This window comes from Somniosus microcephalus, chromosome 2, assembly GCF_052327205.1.
Source record: "Somniosus microcephalus isolate GS21.2 chromosome 2, FLI_Smic_1.0, whole genome shotgun sequence".
Classification (NCBI taxonomy): Eukaryota; Metazoa; Chordata; class Chondrichthyes; order Squaliformes; family Somniosidae; genus Somniosus; species Somniosus microcephalus.
Window position 1 is genome coordinate 211209266 of NC_140988.1, and position 19093 is coordinate 211228358.

General features: G+C 46.8%; 1 protein-coding gene across 5 annotated transcripts in view; it reads right to left on the reverse strand.

Moving 5' to 3' along the window:
- The window catches only part of LOC147123198 (kelch-like protein 5), a 150793-nt gene that overhangs the window by 122814 nt on the left and 8886 nt on the right, over positions 1–19093 (reverse strand). Inside the window, exon 4 of one of the 5 annotated variants that reach the window (XM_085968688.1) lies at positions 14840–14909. The exons of the other annotated variants lie outside the window; for them this stretch is intronic. The gene's annotated coding sequence lies outside the window, so the exon portion shown is untranslated. The remainder of the gene's footprint in view (positions 1–14839; positions 14910–19093) is intronic. 5 annotated transcript variants of the gene reach the window in all.

The window sequence follows — 19093 nt, forward strand, 5'->3', positions numbered from 1 at the left end:
TTTGCCCCGTGTACGTCTTCAGGACAATCTTTGTATCTCTCAAGGGTATATGTGAGAATAGCCGCTTGTAGTCCCTTCGGTTTATGACTGTTAGGGCTGATCCTGTGTCCAATTCCATTTTCACTTGGACTCCTGCTATCTTGAGCGTGACCCAGATAGTTTGGTGATCCTCCATTTTGATCACATTATGTAGTTTCAGACAACCCAGCTCCTTGCTTCCGGAGTCTGTATCACTGTTCTGTTCGCCTGAACTACTCTCCGTCACCTTATGTACCTTCTTGTACTTCTCCTGTGGAGATTTCTTGCTGCTGGTTTTCTTTCCCGACCTGCAGACTCTTGCTATGTGTCCTACTTTTCCACACTGTCTGCACACTTTGTCCTTGAACCAGCAATCATTATGGTCGTGTGTTGTTCTGCCGCAGCGATAGCACTTCACTGTTCCGTATGACATTTCATTTGTGCCATATTCTTGCCGTCTCCGTTGTATCTCTGCAGCGCCCCGTGCGGCTGCATCGTGTGATACTGCAATGCTGAAAGCCTTGTCCAGCGTAAGATCCTTTTCTGATAGAAGCTGTTTATGGTTCCTTCACTTTGAAGCCCACACACAAACTTGTCCCTTAAAGTATCTGCTAGTCCCGTTCCAAACTGGCAGTGTTTCGATAGCTTGCGCAGTTCCGTTAAATACTCAGCATTACTTTCATCTTTATGCTGGTTCCTTTTGTGAAACTTAAATCTTTCTGCTATCAGCAGCGGTGTGGGGTTTAAGTGGTCCTGTAGGATTGACACTATGTTTTCAAAATCCTTTTCTATTGGCTTCTCTGGGGTTACTAGGTTTCGTAGTAAGCCATACGTTTTTGCACCCATTGAATTCAACAATACCAGCGCTTTCTTGTCATCTGGCACTTCATTCGCCTTGCAGCATACTTCTATGCGTTCGACATATGTCGTCCAATCTTCGACTTCATTGTCGAACGCTGTGATACTGCCACTCTTTGGCATTTTTGGGTGTGGTTAGACTGGCTTAAAAAGGCGTCTCCCGCGCTTTCCTTTCTTCCCCGCTGCGGCTTAAAATGGTGTCTCCCGTGCTTTCCTTTCTTCCCCGCTGCGGCTTAAAATGGCGTCTCCGGCGCTGCTGCCAACGCCGCTCTCGGCAGTCCTCGTGGCAAATGGCGACGCCCTGTGGGTTTCGTGCGCTGCTGCTGCCAATGCCGCTCTCTGCGGTCCTTGTGGCAATGGCAGCGCCTCGCGTTTTCCTGCGCGCCTCTCCCCCGTTGACGCTGCTCGGCCCTTGAACACCGGCTGCGCTCTGCTCCCTCTCTCTCATCTCTCTCCCCGTTGACGCCGCTCGGTCCTGAACACCGGCTGCGCCCTGTGCGCTCTGCCCTCTCTCTCTCCCCCGTCGACGCTGCTCGGCCTTTTTCTGTGCCGCTCGGTCGGGCTCTAGCCGCCGCTGTCCGGGAAGGGTCTGTGCAGTACCTGTTGCCAGCCCGTTTCGCTGGACCACCATGACTGGAATGCCAAGCCTGGCTCTCGACAGCCTCCCCTGCGATGCTCAAATCTCCGCTGGATGACTGGGCGGTTGCCCGTGGTCGACGCCCGTGCTTCTGGACTCGACCTCCTTCCACTGTTCTCCAGGAGCGAATCCCTGGGAGGTGATGCAGAGTTGCAGGTAGGTTCTGTTGTGTATGTACCTTTAAGGGAATAACTGGTCTCAGACTGCAGTACCGGCAGTGACCACCCCTGTATAAAAGGCGCTAGCAACCTTCTGTAGTATCAGTTTCCCGATTATAACAAGTCTTTACTGACTGGAGACAATCAACTCCTGCAGTCCGTGTCTCAATTATACACGGACATAATATTGGCGACGAGCAGATACGAACTTACCTACAGTCTGCACCACCTCATGGGATCTGTTCCTGAAGCGAAGTGAGCAGAGGTCGAGGCCAGAAGGAAGAAAGAAGCAGTAGAAATGGGCGTCGACCGTGGGCATCCGCCCCTGAGTCAGCGGAGTTGAAGATTACAGGAGAAGCTGTCGAGAGCGGGGCCTGGTTCCTGTTGACGGTGCTTCAGCTCATCGGGCTGGTGGCAGATAGTACACTGATCCTTCCTGGGCTGCGGCGGTCGAGAACTCGAGCGGGTGGCTTGCAGCGGGGCCGAGCAGCGTTGTCGGGAAGAGGAGAGAAAGGGTGGAGCACACAGGGCGCGGCCGGTGTTACGAAGCTGGGCAGCGTACGGACCCTAGACGAGGGAGGCAAGAGTCCCACAGGGTTGTTCCACGACGGGAAAATAATAAAAAAAATGTTTTAAAATAAATATTAAACGCGCAGAAAACCGCGAGGAGCTGCAGGTTGCAACGGAAACCGCGGAAAGCAGCGCTAGCAACAGCGGGGAAGAGGCAAAGCGCGGGAGGCGCCATTTTGTTAAATCAGGGAGGAAGGCAAAGTGCGGGAGGCGCCATTTTAGATTTTCAAGATGCCAAAGACTGGCTGTATCACTGCCTTTGATAATGCAATAGAGGACTGGACCACGTATTTGGAAAGAGTCGAGGTATATTGCGAGGCAAACGAAATAGCCGATGAGAAAAAGGCATCGGTACTGCTAAACTTAATGGGCGCAAGAACGTACGGCCTATTGCGGGACCTGATTACTCCAGCCAAACCGAAGGCGAAGAGTCTTAACGAAATTGTTGCCGTCCTACAGGAACACCTAAACCTGCACAGCTGCTGATAGCAGAAAGATTTAAATTCCACAGGAGAACTCAGCATAAAGATGAGAGCAATGCTGAGTACCTTACGGAACTACGCAAGCTATCAAAGCACTGCCAGTTTGGAGCAGGACTGGCAGATACCCTACGGGACAAATTTGTCTGTGGACTCCTGAGTGAAGGAACACAGAAGAAGTTACTCTCAGAGAAAGAGCTGACGCTAGATAAGGCTTTCAGCGTGGCAGTATCGTACGAAGCAGCAGCCAGGGGAGCTGCGGAAATACAACAAAAGCCACAGGAATACGGCACCCACGAAATGACATGGGGATTTGCAAAATGTTATCGCTGCGGCAGAACTAACCATGACCAGAAGGACTGCTGGTCCAAGGACAAAATATGCAGGCAATGCGGAAAGATGGGACACATTGCACGAGTTTGCAGGTCTGGGAAGAAGACCAACGACAACAAAAAGGCTACTAAGGAACCGTACAGGAAAGTACAAAAGATGACGGACAGTAGTTCCGAAGACCAGATGAGCGATAGTGAATCCGGGAACAAGAGACTAAGCTGTCTCAAACTTCACAATGTAATCGCAAAAGAGGATCACCGAACCATTTGGGTCACCCTCACGATAGCAGGGTCCCAAGTTAAAATGGAATTGGATACAGGATCAGCGCTAACCGTCATGAATCGACGAGACTACGAGCGGCTATTCTCACACATACCCTTGAGAGAGACATCCATCGTCTTGACGACGTATACGGGGCAAAAAGTATACCCCAGAGGAAAAATAAGGGTGCCTGTCGAATACAACGGCAAGAAAATACGGAAATTGTATCTCTACATACTGCAAAATGGTGGACCACCGTTATTGGGACGTGAATGGATCAGGAAGATAAGCTTAGATTGGCACTCCATTCATGCAATGACGGTGGACGGTAAAAAAGATGAAGACGTCACCCCTGGACGATTGTCAACAATCTTAGCTAACGCCAAAGAAGTATTTCAACAAGAACTGGGCACGCTTAAAGGCGGAACCACCTCGATAAAAATTGAAGAGAATGCAATTCCCAAGTTTTTCAAAGCAAGACCGGTACCATATGCAATTCGCCCAGCCGTCGAGGCAGAGCTGGAGAATCTGGAGAATGCAGGCGTGTTTTCTAAGGTAGACTGGAGCGAGTGGGCGACACCCATCGTTCCTGTCATGAAGAAAACGTTAAACAATAAGTCTGAGGAGCCAAGGAAGGTTCGCATCTGTGGGGACTTCAAGGTGACGGTGAACCCAGTCCTTCACACAGTACAATATCCTCTTCCAAGGATAGAAGACATCTTCGCCTCACTATCTGGAGGGAAGCGTTTTACAAAAATTGACCTAGCACAAGCGTATTTGCAGATGGAGGTTGAAAAATCCTCTAGGAAGTATCTCACGATAAACACTCACAAAGGTCTTTACCAGTATCATCGATTGGTATTCGGAGTGGCGTCAGCTCCGGCGATATGGCAAAGAGCAATGGAACAAGTCCTGCAAGGGATTCCGGGGACTCCGTGTTACTTGGACGACATCCTTGTGACAGGTGAAGATGACAGTGAACACCTTAACAACCTAGAACAGGTGCTCACTAGACTACGGGAACATGGGCTACGAGCCAACCGCCCCAAGTGCAAGTTTTTTAAGAAACAGATATCGTATTGTGGCCACGTGATTGATGAAGAGGGGTTACATAAGTTCCCTGGCAAAATTGAAGCGGTTGTTAAGGCCCCAGCGCCTGAAAATGTGTCGCAACTGAGGTCATTCCTCGGATTGGTGAATTACTACCATAAGTTTTTACCGAATTTGTCCACAATTCTGCACCCACTGAACGCCCTACTACGAACGGGAGTAGCATGGAAATGGAGCAATGACTGTAAGCGGGCCTTTCAGAAGAGTAAGGACTTAATCACTTCAAGAGAAGTATTGGCTCACTACAACCCATCACTGCCGATAAGACTGGCGTGTGATGCGTCTCCCTACGGCATTGGGGCGGTACTGTCACATAAATTCCTTGATGGTTTAGAGAGGCCGATAGCTTTGCGTCACGCTCGTTAACTTCAGCCGAGCGTAACTACGCCCAGATTGACAGAGGCCCTCAGCCTAGTGTGGGGGGTGAAGAAGTTCAATCACTACCTGCACGGTCAAAAATTTACTCTGCTAACTGATCATCAACCTCTTGTCTCCATTTTCAACCCTCAGAAGGGTGTACCGATAATGACAGCACAACGGCTACAGAGGTGGTCCCTTTTCCTAGGGGCACACCAATATGACATCGAGTACAAAGGAACTAAACAGCATGGGAATGCTGATGGATTGTCGCGCCTACCGTTGCCGACGGTGGAAGAAGAAGTTGCAGTGGATCCAATGGAGATATTCCACTCGACCATAGTCGAATGTCTCCCCGTGACGAATGCAAACATAGAAAAGGAAACACGAAATGACCCGACACTATCCCGGGTCTATGATTGAACGGTGAAGAGATGGCCAGCACATGGCGAACCACTGCTGCCAGCATTCTCGCCAAGAAGAGAACAGCTGTCAGTGTGCAGAGGAACCTTGATGTGTGGATCCAGAGTAGTAATTCCACCCAAATTGAAGGATAGAGTGCTCAATGAGCTTCATGAGGGTCATCTGGGAGGGGTAAAAATGAAGAACTTAGCCAGAGCGTTTGTGTGGTGGCTGGGAATCGATAGAGAAATCGAAGAGATGTGCAAGAGCTGTACAGGATGCCAGAAGGTCCAAAACGCTCCACCACAAGCCCCTCTACATCCATGGGAGTGGCCCTCATCTCCATGGCAAAGGGTGCACATTGATTTTGCTGGTCCCTTCATGGACTCGATGTTTTTAATTGCGGTGGATGCACATTCAAAGTGGCTAGGGGTAATAAAAATGTCCTCAACCACCACAGAAAAAACTATCACAGTCTTACGAACCATATTCGCCAGGAATGGGCTGCCTGAACAGATTTGCTCTGACAATGGACCACAGTTTGTGTCTGAAGAGTTCCGGAGGTTCTTAAAGAACAATGGTGTTAAGCATTACACATCTGCCCCATATCATCCAGCCACTAATGGATTGGCCGAGAGGTTTGTTCAAACATTCAAGAAGACTATCAAGGCAATGTGTAATGAAGATATACCCCTACAACACAAGGTGGACAACTTCTTGTTTGCCTACCGGAATGCGACACATGCGGTTACCAACCAAGCTCCAGCCATGATGTTCTTCAATCGAAGGCTACGGTGCCGCTTGGATTTGGTTAAGCCAAACGTCCGAAGAGATGTGGAGAACAGGCAGTTTCAGAATATGAATGAAAGGCCGACCAGGAGTTTTAAGATAGGTCAACCAGTTTTGGCCCGGGACTACCGCACAGAGAAATGGCAGCCAGGAACGATTTGTACACGGCAAGGACCTCTCATGTATACCGTGGACGTTCGAGAGAGCATTGTAAGACGCCATGTTGACCAGATTCTAGAGTCACTGGAAAACGTCAACTCCACACCACGATCTGATACACCTGGCGATGAAACCGACGTACCAATTGCATCTACCGCAGAATCGGTGATATTGGAAGATGAACCAAACAACGACATTGATCCCGACTCAACCTTGCCAGAAGAACCTGATACCCCAAAGAGGCGTTATCCAGACAGAATCAGGAAGCCTCCTCAAAGACTGAACTTATAATTGCTTAAACTTAACCAATGTATCTAGCAACCGTAATTGAGATTGTAATTAGTTATCATTTAGTTGTTAAATGAATGTTATGTACTGTTTATCTAAAAGGGGAGGAATTGTTGTGTATGTACCTTTAAGGGAATAACTGGTCTCAGGCTGCAGTACCGGCAGTGACCACCCCTGTATAAAAGGCGCTAGCAACCTTCTGTAGTTTCAGTTTCCCGATTATAACAAGTCTTTACTGAATGGAGACAATCAACTCCTGCAGTCCGTGTCTCAATTATACACGGACATAATAGGTTCGAATCTGCGTCGTCGCCAATGTTAGATCCGTGTATCTTAATGTTGTGTCCTTCAATAATCAGACAAAAGACTGCAGGGAACGATCAACAGGTGTTTACTGAATGAGGGTTACTCTAGTACTAACTGTACAGATCACTACTCAGGGTTTATATACAGGTGTGGTCACTGCCGGTACTACAGTATACAGGAGCTGTAAAAAGTAGTTCTCCCCTTAAAAGGTACATACATTACAGAAAGGGGCTTGCAGGGTGTCACAGCAGTCCAGCAATCTGTCCTCCAGCAGATTACTAGGATTGCTGAGGCGTCACCCTGGGTGAGTGGCAGTGGCTCCATGGAGCACGAGTAAATAGGGCTTTAAACTAAATAGTGGCGGGGAGCGATACGCTGAGCAGAAATTAAAAAAGTCAAGAAAAATTAGAAGGCAAAAGTGCAGGGTAGCGATAGGGGTAATGATAACCAGAGTGTGACAAGAAGGATCAGAGCGTATACACATAAGAGTGCATTAGAAAGAGGGGTCAGAGTAGGGAAAAATGGTAAAAAGACAAAATTAAAAATGTGGTTGCAAGGTGACCAAGGCTAGGAACTGAATATTATGGGGTATTTGCCATTTCGTAAGGATAGGCAGAAAGGGAAAGGAGGTGGTGTAGCTCTGTTAATAAGGGATGAAATCAGTGCAGTAATGAGAAATGATATTGGCCTAGAAGATCAAGACAGAGAATCAGTTTGGGTGGAGATAAGAAGTAATAAGTGAAAAAAGTCACTGGTGGGAGTGGTCTACAGGCCCCCAAACAGTAACCACACTGTAGGACAGAGAATAAATCAAGAAATAATAGAGGCTTGTAAGAAAGGTACGGCTGTAATCATGGGAGATTTTAATCTTCATATTGATTGGACAAAGCAAATTGGCAAAGGTAGACTTGAGGAAGAGTTCTTAGAGAGTGTATACGGGATGGTTTCTTGGAACAATATGTTGTGGAACTAACAAGTGAGAAGACTATTTTAGATCTGGTAATGTGTAACGAGGCTGGATTAATTAATGATCTCAAAGTGAAGGATCCTCTTGGGAAGAGTGATCACAGCATGGTAGAATTTCAAATTCAGATTGAGGGTGAGAAAGCTAGGTCTCAAACTAGTGTCCTGAGCTTAAACAAAGGTAATTACAAAGGTATGAAGGCAGACTTGGTTAAAGTGGACTGGGAAAATATATTACAGGGTAAGAATATAGAAAAGCAGTGGCAAACATTTAAGGAGATATTTCATAACTCTCAGCAAAGATATATTCCAGTGAGAAAGAAAGACTCTAAGAGAAGGATCAACCATCCGTGGCTAACTAAGGAAGTAAAGGATGGTATCAAATTGAAAACAAAAGCATACAATGTTGCGACGAATAGTGAAAGGCCAGAGGATTGGGAAATTTTTTAAAACTAGCAAAGAACGACTAAAAAAATGATAAAACGAGAGAAGATAGCTTATGAGAGTAAGCTAGCAAGAAATATAAAATCAGACAGTAAGAACTTCTACAGGTATATAAAAAGGAAGAGAGTAGCTAAAGTAAACGTTGGTCCCCTAGAGGATGAGTCTGGGGAATTAATAATGGGAAACAGGGAAATGGCGGAGACTTTGAACAAATATTTTGTATCGGTCTTCACGGTAGAAGACACTAAAAGCATCCCAATAATGGATAATCAAGGGGCTATTGGGGTGGGGAGGAACTTAAAACAATCACTATCACTAGAGAGAAAGTACTAGGCAAATTAATGGGACTAAAAGAAGGTGGACAAGTCCCCTGGACCCGATGGCCTGCATCCTAGAGTCTTAAAAGAGGTGGCTGCAGAGATATTGGATGCAATGGTTGTAATCTACCAAAATTCCCTGGATTCTTGAGAGGTCCCAGTGGACTGGAAAACCGCAAATGTAACGCCCCTATTTAAGAAAGGAGGGAGACAGAAAGCAGGCAACTATCGACCAGTTAGCCTGGCATCTGTCATTGGGAAATTGTTGGAGTCCATCATTAAGGAAGTGATAGCAGGACATTTAGAAAATCATAATAGTCAAGCAGAGTCAGCATGGTTTTATGAAACAGAAATCATGTTTGACAAATTTGCTGGAGTTCTTTGAGGATGTAACAAGCAGCATGGATAAAGGGGAACCAGTAGATATCGTGTATTTGGATTTCCAGAAGGCATTCGATAAGGTGCCACATAAAAGGTTACTACACAAGATAAGAGCTCACGGGGTTGGGGGTAATATATTAGCATGGATGGAGGATAGACTAGCTAACAGAAAACAGAGATAAATGGATCATTTTCAGGTTGGCAAACTGTAACTAGTGGGGTGCTGCAGGAATCAGTGCAGGGGCCTCAACTATTTACAATCTATATTAATGACTTGGATGAAGGGTCTGAGTGTAATGTAGCCAAATTTGCTGATGATACAAAGATAGATGGCAAAGCAAATTGTGTGGAGGATGCAAAGAATCTCCAAAGAGATATAGATAGGCTGAGTGAGTGGGCAAAAATCTGGCAGATGGAGTTTCATGTGGGAAAATGCGAGGTTATCCACTTTGGTAGGAAAAATATAAAAGCAAATTATTATTTAAATGGGGAGAGATTACAAAATGCTGAGGTACAGAGGGATCTGGGTGTCCTTGTACATGAATCACAAAAAGTTAGCATGTAGGTACAGCAAGTAATTAGGAAGGCAAATGTAATGTTGGCCTTTATTGCAAAGGGAATGGAGTATAAAAGTAGGGAAGTCCTGTTACAACTGTACAGGGTATTGGTGAGACCACACCTGGAGTACTGCGTACAGATTTGGTCTCCTTATTTAAGGAAGGATATACTTGCATTGGAGGCAGTTCAGAGAAGGTTCACAAGGTTGATTCCAGAGATGAAGGGGTTGTCTTATGAAGAAAGGTTGAGCAGGTTGGGCCTGTACTCATTGGAGTTTAGAAGAATGAGAGGGGATCTTATTGAAACATCTAAGATTATGAAGGGACTTGACAGGGTAGATGCAGAGAGGATGTTTCCCTTCGTGGGGGAATCTAAACTAGGGGACATAATTTCATAATTAGGGCAAACCCTTTTAAATCGGAAACGAGGAGGAATTTCTTCTCAGAGAGTCATGAATCTTTGGAATTCTCTTCCCCAGAGAGCTGTGGAGGCTGGGTCATTGAATATATTTAAGGTGGAGATAAGACAGATTTTTGAATGATAAGGGAGTCAAGGGTTATGGGGACCGGGCAGGGAAGTGAAGTTGAGGCCAAGGTCAGATCAGCCATGATCTTATTGAATGGCGGAGCAGGCTCGAGGGGCCAAATGACCTACTCCTGCTTCTACGTCTTATGTTCTTATGAACCTGCTGTCCTCTCTCAGGATGGCAGCATTCGTCCTCGCACCACTGCCACTCCGCCAGTGCCCTTGCTGTTGCTCGTCAGCCAGTCCAGACTGCTGCCGCCCATTCTGAGGTGGTATAGTCCCCAGCCGGGCCTTCTAGGCCCAAAGCTGCTCAAGGTCATCCTGCAAGACCATCTGGAGTCTCCCCCACTAAAAGTCAGCAGCCTTCCATTAGCCATGCTGCAGCCGCTGGGGTAGCACTTTGGAGGAGCTTTCGGACAGGCAAAGGCACACTGAAGACAGGCACTAAGGGAATGCATAAAGGTGATTAGCTGACTTTGTTATGTAATATTGGATGGATTGATATACAAAGTTGCATTAGAATGTTTCTGTTGTGGTGGCTTTTATTTCAACATTGTGGCCAAGAGGACGCTGTGATGGTCACTAACAGAGGGAAGATAAGGTGTGGGACTATTGTTGAATGGGGAATTGGGGGTTGCGTTCATTGGTACCACAGTCAGATGAGTCGGTCAGCCTGGGCAGATAGGGCTGTGCCTTCGTGATGGCGAGGTTGTAGAGCATGCAGACCATGACGAATCTTGAGACGCGCTCTGGTGAGTACTGCAGGGCTCCGAGTGGTCCAGGCAGCGGAAGCGTTGTATAAGGATGCCAATGGTCTGCTCTATCAGATTCCATGTGGCAGCATGGCTTTCATTATATGCGTGGGTTGCGCAGCGGAGTCCTGAACCAGGTTGTCAGCGGATAGCCCTCGTCGCCCAGTAGCCACCTTCTGGTTTGTCATGGTGGCTCAAAGACTGAGGGAACAGTGGACTGGCACAGAATAAAAGCATCATGGCTGCTGCTAAGATACCAGGATTTCACCATCATGGTGTGCTGAGCATGGTTGCACACCAACTGCACATTCAACAAGCCGTAACCTTTACGGTTGCGGTACATCTCAGCATTTAGGTGCAGCGCCCACAAAGCCACGTGCGTGCAGTCGATGGCACCCTGCACCATGGGGAAGCCTGCTATCCTGGCAAAGCCACATGCGTGCTCCGCCTGTTTCTCTCTGGTCAGAGAGAAGACAATGAACTCCCATCTCCTGGCGTCTGTCACCTCTTATGCAGCAATGGATGGCGAACTGGGAAATGTTACAGATGTTGCCTACTCCAGCCTGGTAGTGTCCCAACGAAGAAGTCAGGGCCACGGCCACAGAGAATTGCTCTTGAAAGACCCTAGGTGGGTAAGGCCTCTTGCTGAGAGCCCTTCTCCCCCTCCTATTCCCTCTGCGAGCAGCTTGTCTTCTTCCTTGCTGCCTCTGCTCCATCTCCCTTTCATGCTGCAGGCCATGGGGATGACAACTAGAGCACCCATGACTGAGAGCAAGTAGTCTGACCAGAACTCTTGAAATCAGAACCAAGGTCTTTTCCACTTTCAGCACCACTCCGTCACCTCGCCAACTTTAAACAACTCTAGAAAGCTCCAAACACTTCCACAAACGTACACAGAGCCAGTAGAAATTAATTAGCAACTAACCTGAGAGTGGTTGCTGATCCCTTTAAATATCGCTGGTGGGGGGGTCCTTGCTGCTGCTGAACGCATGTTCAGCTGTGCGAGATTAAGACAGGGCATTAGCTCCAGTGTTGAGAATGAAAATGGCAACGCTGGCGTCAAATCAGCGTTGCATGCTGATTGACATCACGATCTGCTCACTCAACAACATACTTCCGGCGCACGCTCCGAACACCCGCCCGACCGTCCTCACCAAGATGGCGTCCAGCGTGGTACATACCAGAAGTGTGCGCATGCGGCGCGAACGCCATTTTCATCACAAAACGGCACCCATAGCACCGAAATATCGGACATTACGGAGCCGAATTTCGAGCCCTCAGTGTCTTTGGCACTGAACATAGAAAATGGAGCCAATGGGCAACGGACCACATAAAGGACTCCCATTATTTTCACAGATTTGACTGTGTTTGCAATAATCACTGAGTGCAATGCAACACAGTTAATAATTGCTACCTTATCAAGAGAGGTCAATTACTGGACATTCAGCATCCTTTTGTGTCACTGGAAATTTCTTATTATGACAACACATTCTATTTGCTCTAAATTTTGGTACAGTCAGTTTTAAATATAAAATTATATTTGTTTGCAATTCATTTAGAGAAGATGCAATAACGTGCCAGTGAAAGGATTAATTTCTGCCAGAATATATTCTGCTTACATTTCATATGCTAGTGCTGGTTGAAAATGCCCTCGCGCCTAACCATTATTCCCTAAAAGAAAACCCCGCACCACTAAGACACAGCACAATAATATAAGAAAAATCCATTAGCACATTTCACCTCCTGCAATACCTTCTTACCAACACCACATGCTAGAATCGATTTAATATTCATGCAATGTTCTAAATGCTCTAGCCATGGCTTTTATATTAAAAATACTCCAAAAGCTAAGATTGTTAAGTACTGACATTATCCTGCAAGGAGGTACAGGATGACCTATATGACTCACATCACAGCAAGGTAAAATGCTAAGAGCTCTGAAATTGGCATGGTAACGCTTTTAACATTCTGTTTAAAGAAATGGAATTAAAATTGAAGGCAGGTGTGTTCGAGGTGCTTCATAAGCGCAATTTATTGTTGATGGGATCCTTACCCACATTTAAAAATTTCTTCAGAATGAGGTAGAGAGAATGTGGTACAGCACATTGCTACTGCAGTGTGCTGTAGCATGGAGTTAAAGATACAGGCATGATTGCAAGGCAAGTTCCGAATCGCTTCATGCCACAATAGGGATGGGGCCAATTGGAGGTTTACCTCTAGGGAGAGAGAAAAATTAATAAATCAGAAGATGAGGTCCCATCACACAAACTACTGAGCAGTCGAATTTAGGAATACTGTAAAGATTGAATACAGGTACAAGGGAAATGGTCCCATTAAGAAGGTGCATCTTCATTCAAAGTAATCCAAGTTTATCATACTCCGAGTGAAAATCAACAGTCAAGCCCCCGCTTTGGGCAACTGTACAGAGAAAGCACACAAAAATGAATATAACCATAGTCCAAGTAAATAAGCTACTATTTACACAGAGGCCATGTCCTATACAGCACAGAAAGAAGCCATTTGGCCCATTGTGACTGTTTTGACTCTTTGCTGGAGTAATCCAAAACTAATGCCATTGTCGTACTCTCTTGGCCATGTATCTTCCTCTGCTTCAAATATTGATCCAATGTTCCCTTAAAAGAGGCAATAGTCTCTGTCTCAACCACTCCCTGTGGTAAAGCATTCCATGCTCAAATAGCCTTCTGCGTAAAGAAATTTCTCCTAACCTCTCTACTCACTCTCAGTAATAATGGTAAATTGAAGAAACCTCATCACGGATTCCCCAATCTGAGCAAAGTTACTCTTTCACTTTGCACTACTTTTCATATATTTAAAAAAACCACTATTAAATTTTTTTGCCTTCTCTGCTCCAGTGGAAATAATCCCAGCATATCAAGTCTCTAATGATAACTATAGTTTCCTGTCCCTGGCATCACCCTGGTGAATATACTGTATGCTCTCTATGGCTTCAATAATGGGGCACCCGAAACTGCACACAGGACTCAAACAGTGGCCTAACAAATGTTATGTAAAAAATTCATCATTACTTTTACTCTTCTACTCTATCTTCCTAATTATAAAACCCAAAATACTTTTAGCCTTTTTAATGGCTCTGTCTACCGGCACTCACTTTCAGGGAATTGCGTATTTAAACTGCTAAACTGTGTTTATCCACACCCTTCAGTGCCCCAGAAATTCCACACTGCTTGGGCTGGAATCACACCCCCAGTCCCTAACAATGGTGACTCCCTAGCAGAGTTGGTGCAGTCAATTGGAGGGCACCTCATTTCCATGGTACAGGCAGGTGCAAGTGCCATTTGGGATACTTCTTTGGTTTCCAGCTGGAAACTGACACGTGCCTGTGGGGTGTGGTTCAAAGCACCTCTCATCGGTCCCCGTCACTGATCCAGGATTTAAAAAAATCCTTTTACAGGCCTGGACCCCACTGGTGGAGCCTACATGTGCCCTTGTGGAGACTGGTGCACCTCACCTTTCTCAGTGTCCCAAACACCACTGATATGCTGGGTCGCCATCCAGGGCCAGGAGCAGGAACTCCCAGTTTAGGAAATAATCCCATACTGTAGACAGGAGTTCATTTACCCGCAGCACCTCTGGGGCATTGCCAGAGCACTACACAATGGTGGCAGACCCCATTTTCTAAGAAAAATACTTCCCATCATAAGTCCCCACTTACTCAAATGGTTGCTATGGCAGTTTAAGGACATAAAAGCTCCCTTCCCAGCAGCAAAGGGAGCATGGGTTGGAGATAATACAACATTGCAGCCCAAATAATCTGACTTGCACTTCCCGATGAGAGTTAGGAGCACACAATGCCCCAGTAAAGTATGGGACAAGAAATAATATGGAATCCATCAAGCCTACACCCTTCACATGGCAAGTGCAATTTGCTCTATGATTGACTGACACCATCCATAAAGTTTATAAAATACATTTTTATCATTTAAAATGTTATTTCTCAGTCAAAGGTCAGAACTTTCCCATTGCCGTACGTGCAGGTGTGGAGGCGGGACAGCTGTAAAAATAGTGCAAATAGGCAGCGCGTCAGGAATTAGCCATCATCCAGCCACCTCTCGCCTTTAACAGTGCACTATGGACCCGATCGGGAGAGGCGGGCGACCTAATTAAACTCATTAAATGCTTATCAGACTCTTACCAGGCTTTTTAACTGCAGCTTCTGAATTTAACGGCATGAGCACGGGAAGTACACAACTCGGGAACCTCGCCTGTGAAGGGAAGGCGGAAGTTCAGTGGAAATTGTGTGAGGGCATTAATTGACAGCTGGGAATAGCAGATAAATTGCATACACCTTACACCTCATTAGTTGTCTAAGGGAAAGGCTGTTGATGACTCCATTCTATGCACAGATTTAGGTTTCTAGAGTTTGCAGGTCATTTCTGCAACCTCAGGAGCCACTCTCAGCACATTTCTAGTCAGTAATGTTTTCCTACATTACAACAGTGACTACACTTCCAAAGTACTTCATTGGCTGTAAAGCGCTTTGAGACGTCCGGTGGTCGTGAAAGGCGCTATATAAATACAAGTCTTTCTTTCTTTCAGTATTAGAGCAATGAGGGACTGGCCTTCCGATTGCTACTTCACCTGCCATCTATTACATCAGCCGGAATCCTCTCCTCTTTTGGTTCGTACCAACTCCTGCATTTTTGATACCAAAACTACCACCTTCTCCTTTCCAAAGCTCCAAGAGTCCCTGTCAGACTCCTTCGACCTTTTGCTCTCCTTTTAATCAACGTTACACTCCACAGTTGAACCCATCCAGGGACGATGATGTTGTCCACTGCCACTTTGGCTGGCTGACGTCAAAGTGATAGGGGAAGGTCATGATCCCTAATGGGGATTAGCTCTACCACTGATAATCTACAACACAAGAGACTTCTGGCAAAGATAATGACACATGGAATTAAGGAAATGTAGCAACAGAGAAAGTTGGAGGGCAAAAAGCAAAGAATAAGGATAAAAGGAAGCATCTTAGAATTGAAAGGTGTTCCACATGGGTACTTGTGAGGCATAAATCATGTTTAACAAATTTGCTGGAGTTCTTTGAGGATGTAAGAAGCAGGGTGGATAAGGGTGAGCCAGTGGATGTGGAGTATTTGGATTTCCAGAAGGCATTTGATAAGGTGCCACATAAAAGGTTACTGCACAAGATAAGAGCTCACAGAGTTGGGGGTAATACATTAGCATGGATAGAGAATTGGCTAACTAACAGAAAGCAGAGAGTCGGGATAAGTGGATCATTTTCCGGTTGGCAAACTGTAACTAGTGGGGTGCCACAGGGATCGGGTGCTGGGGCCTCAGTTATTTATAATCTACATTAATGACTTGGATGAAGGGACCGTGTCATGTAGCCAGGTTTGCAGATGATACAAAGATGGGTGGGAAAGCAAGTTGTGCAGAGGACTCAAAGGGGTCGATTTTAACTCAGGTGCGGGGAATTGGCGGGTTCCCCGAATTTAGTGATTCCCACACGATTCTAAATGGGTCTGTGAGACTGATGCAATTTTAACTCAATTGGCCAACTGATTTCCAGCGTGTGGGAAGCCTTGGCAATTGAGTATTTCCAGTCAGAAAGTCGCAGAATATGACATCATCATTGCTGCTGCTTCTAAGGTCCACAGCAAGCCTTGCTTCCTCTGCAGGCTCCCAAACTTCACTATTAAGATGGAACAGGAGCCTGCAGGAGCAACGGTCAGTGGGAGGGCCAGATCTGCCCCCAAATTTGATGAGGCTTCACTCCAGGCATTACTGGATGGTGCTAGGGCCCACAGGGAGGTCCTGTTCCCTTCTTCAGAGAGGAAGAGGCCTCCCAGTCAGACCAAGGCTGTGTGGCTACAGGTGGCAGGTCAAATCAACTCCTTGGGGCTCACACGAAGAACGTGGTTGCAGTGCAGGAAAAGAGAGCTCACAATAAAAGAGAACAAGTGAGGACAGGAGGAGGGCTACCATCAGTAGCCCACCTCACCCCCTGGGAGGAGGCGATCCTGGAGATCGTAGGACTGGAGGATGAGGCGCAAGTGGGGGACGGACAGACGGGTGCAGCACAGCAAGCTGGTGACAGAATAGTTTTCCATCTCTCTCATTGACATTGCATGAGTTGCTGATAATGATTCTGAAGCTATAACAGATGGACCTATGATCATCTGCAATATGCAAGTAACCTTAACCTCGCATCTCTAACTCTTTCCTTCACTCCCCCACAGGACCATTGAGAGCCCCCGTCCCCACTGTCCAGGAGGAAGAGCCTGAGCTTCCAGACTCCTCAGAGGAATCTGCAACCTCCGAGGGCGCGTCAGCAGAATTCAGCGCACCCAGCACCAACGCAGACACTCACACCTCAGTGGGAACTTCGGGACATAGAGTAGTGTTGTCACCTGGTGTATCACAGCTCATAAGTGAGCATCAGCAGATTGTGGAGACAGGGACAGCAGTGGAGAGTGTTAGTCGGAGGGCGCAGGACTCTGCCAGCTCGGCTCAGCTGCATGTCGACCCTCTGCCTCTGGGTCCATCCATAAGATCAGCGGGGCTGGAACTCCAGGAACAGATGCAGGAGTCTCTGGCAGGTTTTGTCTCCAGGGTCGATGTGAGTGTGGAGCGAATGGAGGAGTCCATAGCGAACATGAGCAGAGCCTTTGTGGAGTCATTGGCGCATGAACGCATCACCATGGAAAGGATGGCAACCTCCATGGAGGAGATAAGTCGCCAGGGTATGGAAAACATGGTGAGTGTTCATAATAGAATGACATCACTTGAGGAGCGATGGGCATCTATTGAACAAAACCAGACCTTCATGGAAGTCCTTCCGAGTAGGACTGCCAGTGCAGATACGGGTCCCCATGGCCCCCTGATGTGCAGCAAGGTGCTCTCAAGCCACTTCCAAGCGCTGGCCCCTTCTGGCCTGTGCAGCTTCAGGTGGGTGAGCAGCAGCCTGGTGCTCCTGTTGCTGCTGCTGTTGTTCCTGGTTCTGCTGGTGCCGCAGCTGGTGTTCGAGCTCATCTAATGCCCAGAAGGGATGGAAGTAAATGGCTCCCATGCTTCTGGTATATGCCTCCTCTGAGGAAGCGCTGAGTGAGGGTGGCGAGAGGGGTTTCCCAGGAGGTCACACTGGAGATGTGTGGGAGGCTCCAACTTTCCACAGGTGTGGCTAGGCCTGGTAAAAGTTGCCCCAGACCTGAGACAACAAAGTCCTGCCACCTGCAAATGATGACTGATCAAATATCCTCTTTAATGTTGGACCTGCAACTGATAGTCAGCAAGCCAATAGTGTTCACGCCAGGTTTCACAGGCATCATCCCCACCAGGCGTGTTTTATGTGGGAAAAGGGTTAAACAGGCAAGGGCCTGTTAAAATGGGATTATGATGGCCAATTACTGCTGTTTAAGGGCCCTAAAGACCAGTCCCGCCTGTTGCAGGCGGGACTGATTCGGGTCAATCAGACACACCTAGGTTAAAATGGCGTGGAGGCGGAAACCAGGCGGCGGGGGGGGGGGTCCCGACCCCCAGGTTTTGCGATATTAAACCCCCGCCCGCCTCACTGCCCAATGAAAATCGAGGCTAAAGAATCTGCAAAGGGATATAGACAGGCTAAGTGAGTGGGCAAACATTTGGCAGATGGAGTATAATGTGGGAAAGTGCGAGGTTATCCACTTTGACAGGAAAAATAAAAAAGCAAATTATTATTTAAATGGAGATTACAAAATGCTACAGTTCAGAGGGACCTGAGGGTCCTTGTGCATGAAACACAAAAAGTTGGTGCAGCAATTAATCAAAAAGGCAAATGCAATGTTGGGCTTTATTGCAAGGGGGTTGGAATATAAAAGCAGGGAAGTCCTGCTACAACTGTACAGGGTATGGGTGAGACCACACCTTGAGTACTGCGTACAGTTTTGGTCTCTTTATTTAAGGAAGGATATACTTGCATTGGAGGCAGTTCAGAGACGATTCACTAGGTTGATTCCTGAGATAAGGGGGTTGACTTATGAAGAAAGGTTGAGCAGGTTGGGCCTATACTCATTGGAATTTAGAAGAATGAGAGGTGATCTTATTGAAACAGATAAGATACTGAGGGGGCTTGACAAGGTATATGCAGAGAGGGTGTTTCCCCTCGTGGGGAAATCTAGAACTCGGGGGCACAGTCTCAGAATAAAGGGTCGTCCTTTTAGAACTGAGATGAGGAGGAATTTCTTCTCTCAGAGGATTGTAAATCTGTGGAATTCTCTGCCCCAGAGAGCCGTGGAGGCTGGGTCATTAAATACATTTAAGGTGGAGCTGGCAGGGAAGTGGCTTTGAGCCCTAGATCAGCCATGATCTTACTGAATGGCGGAGCAGGCTCAAGGGGCCAAGTGGCCTATTCCTGCTCCTATTTCTTATGTTCTTATAAATGATCTTGATT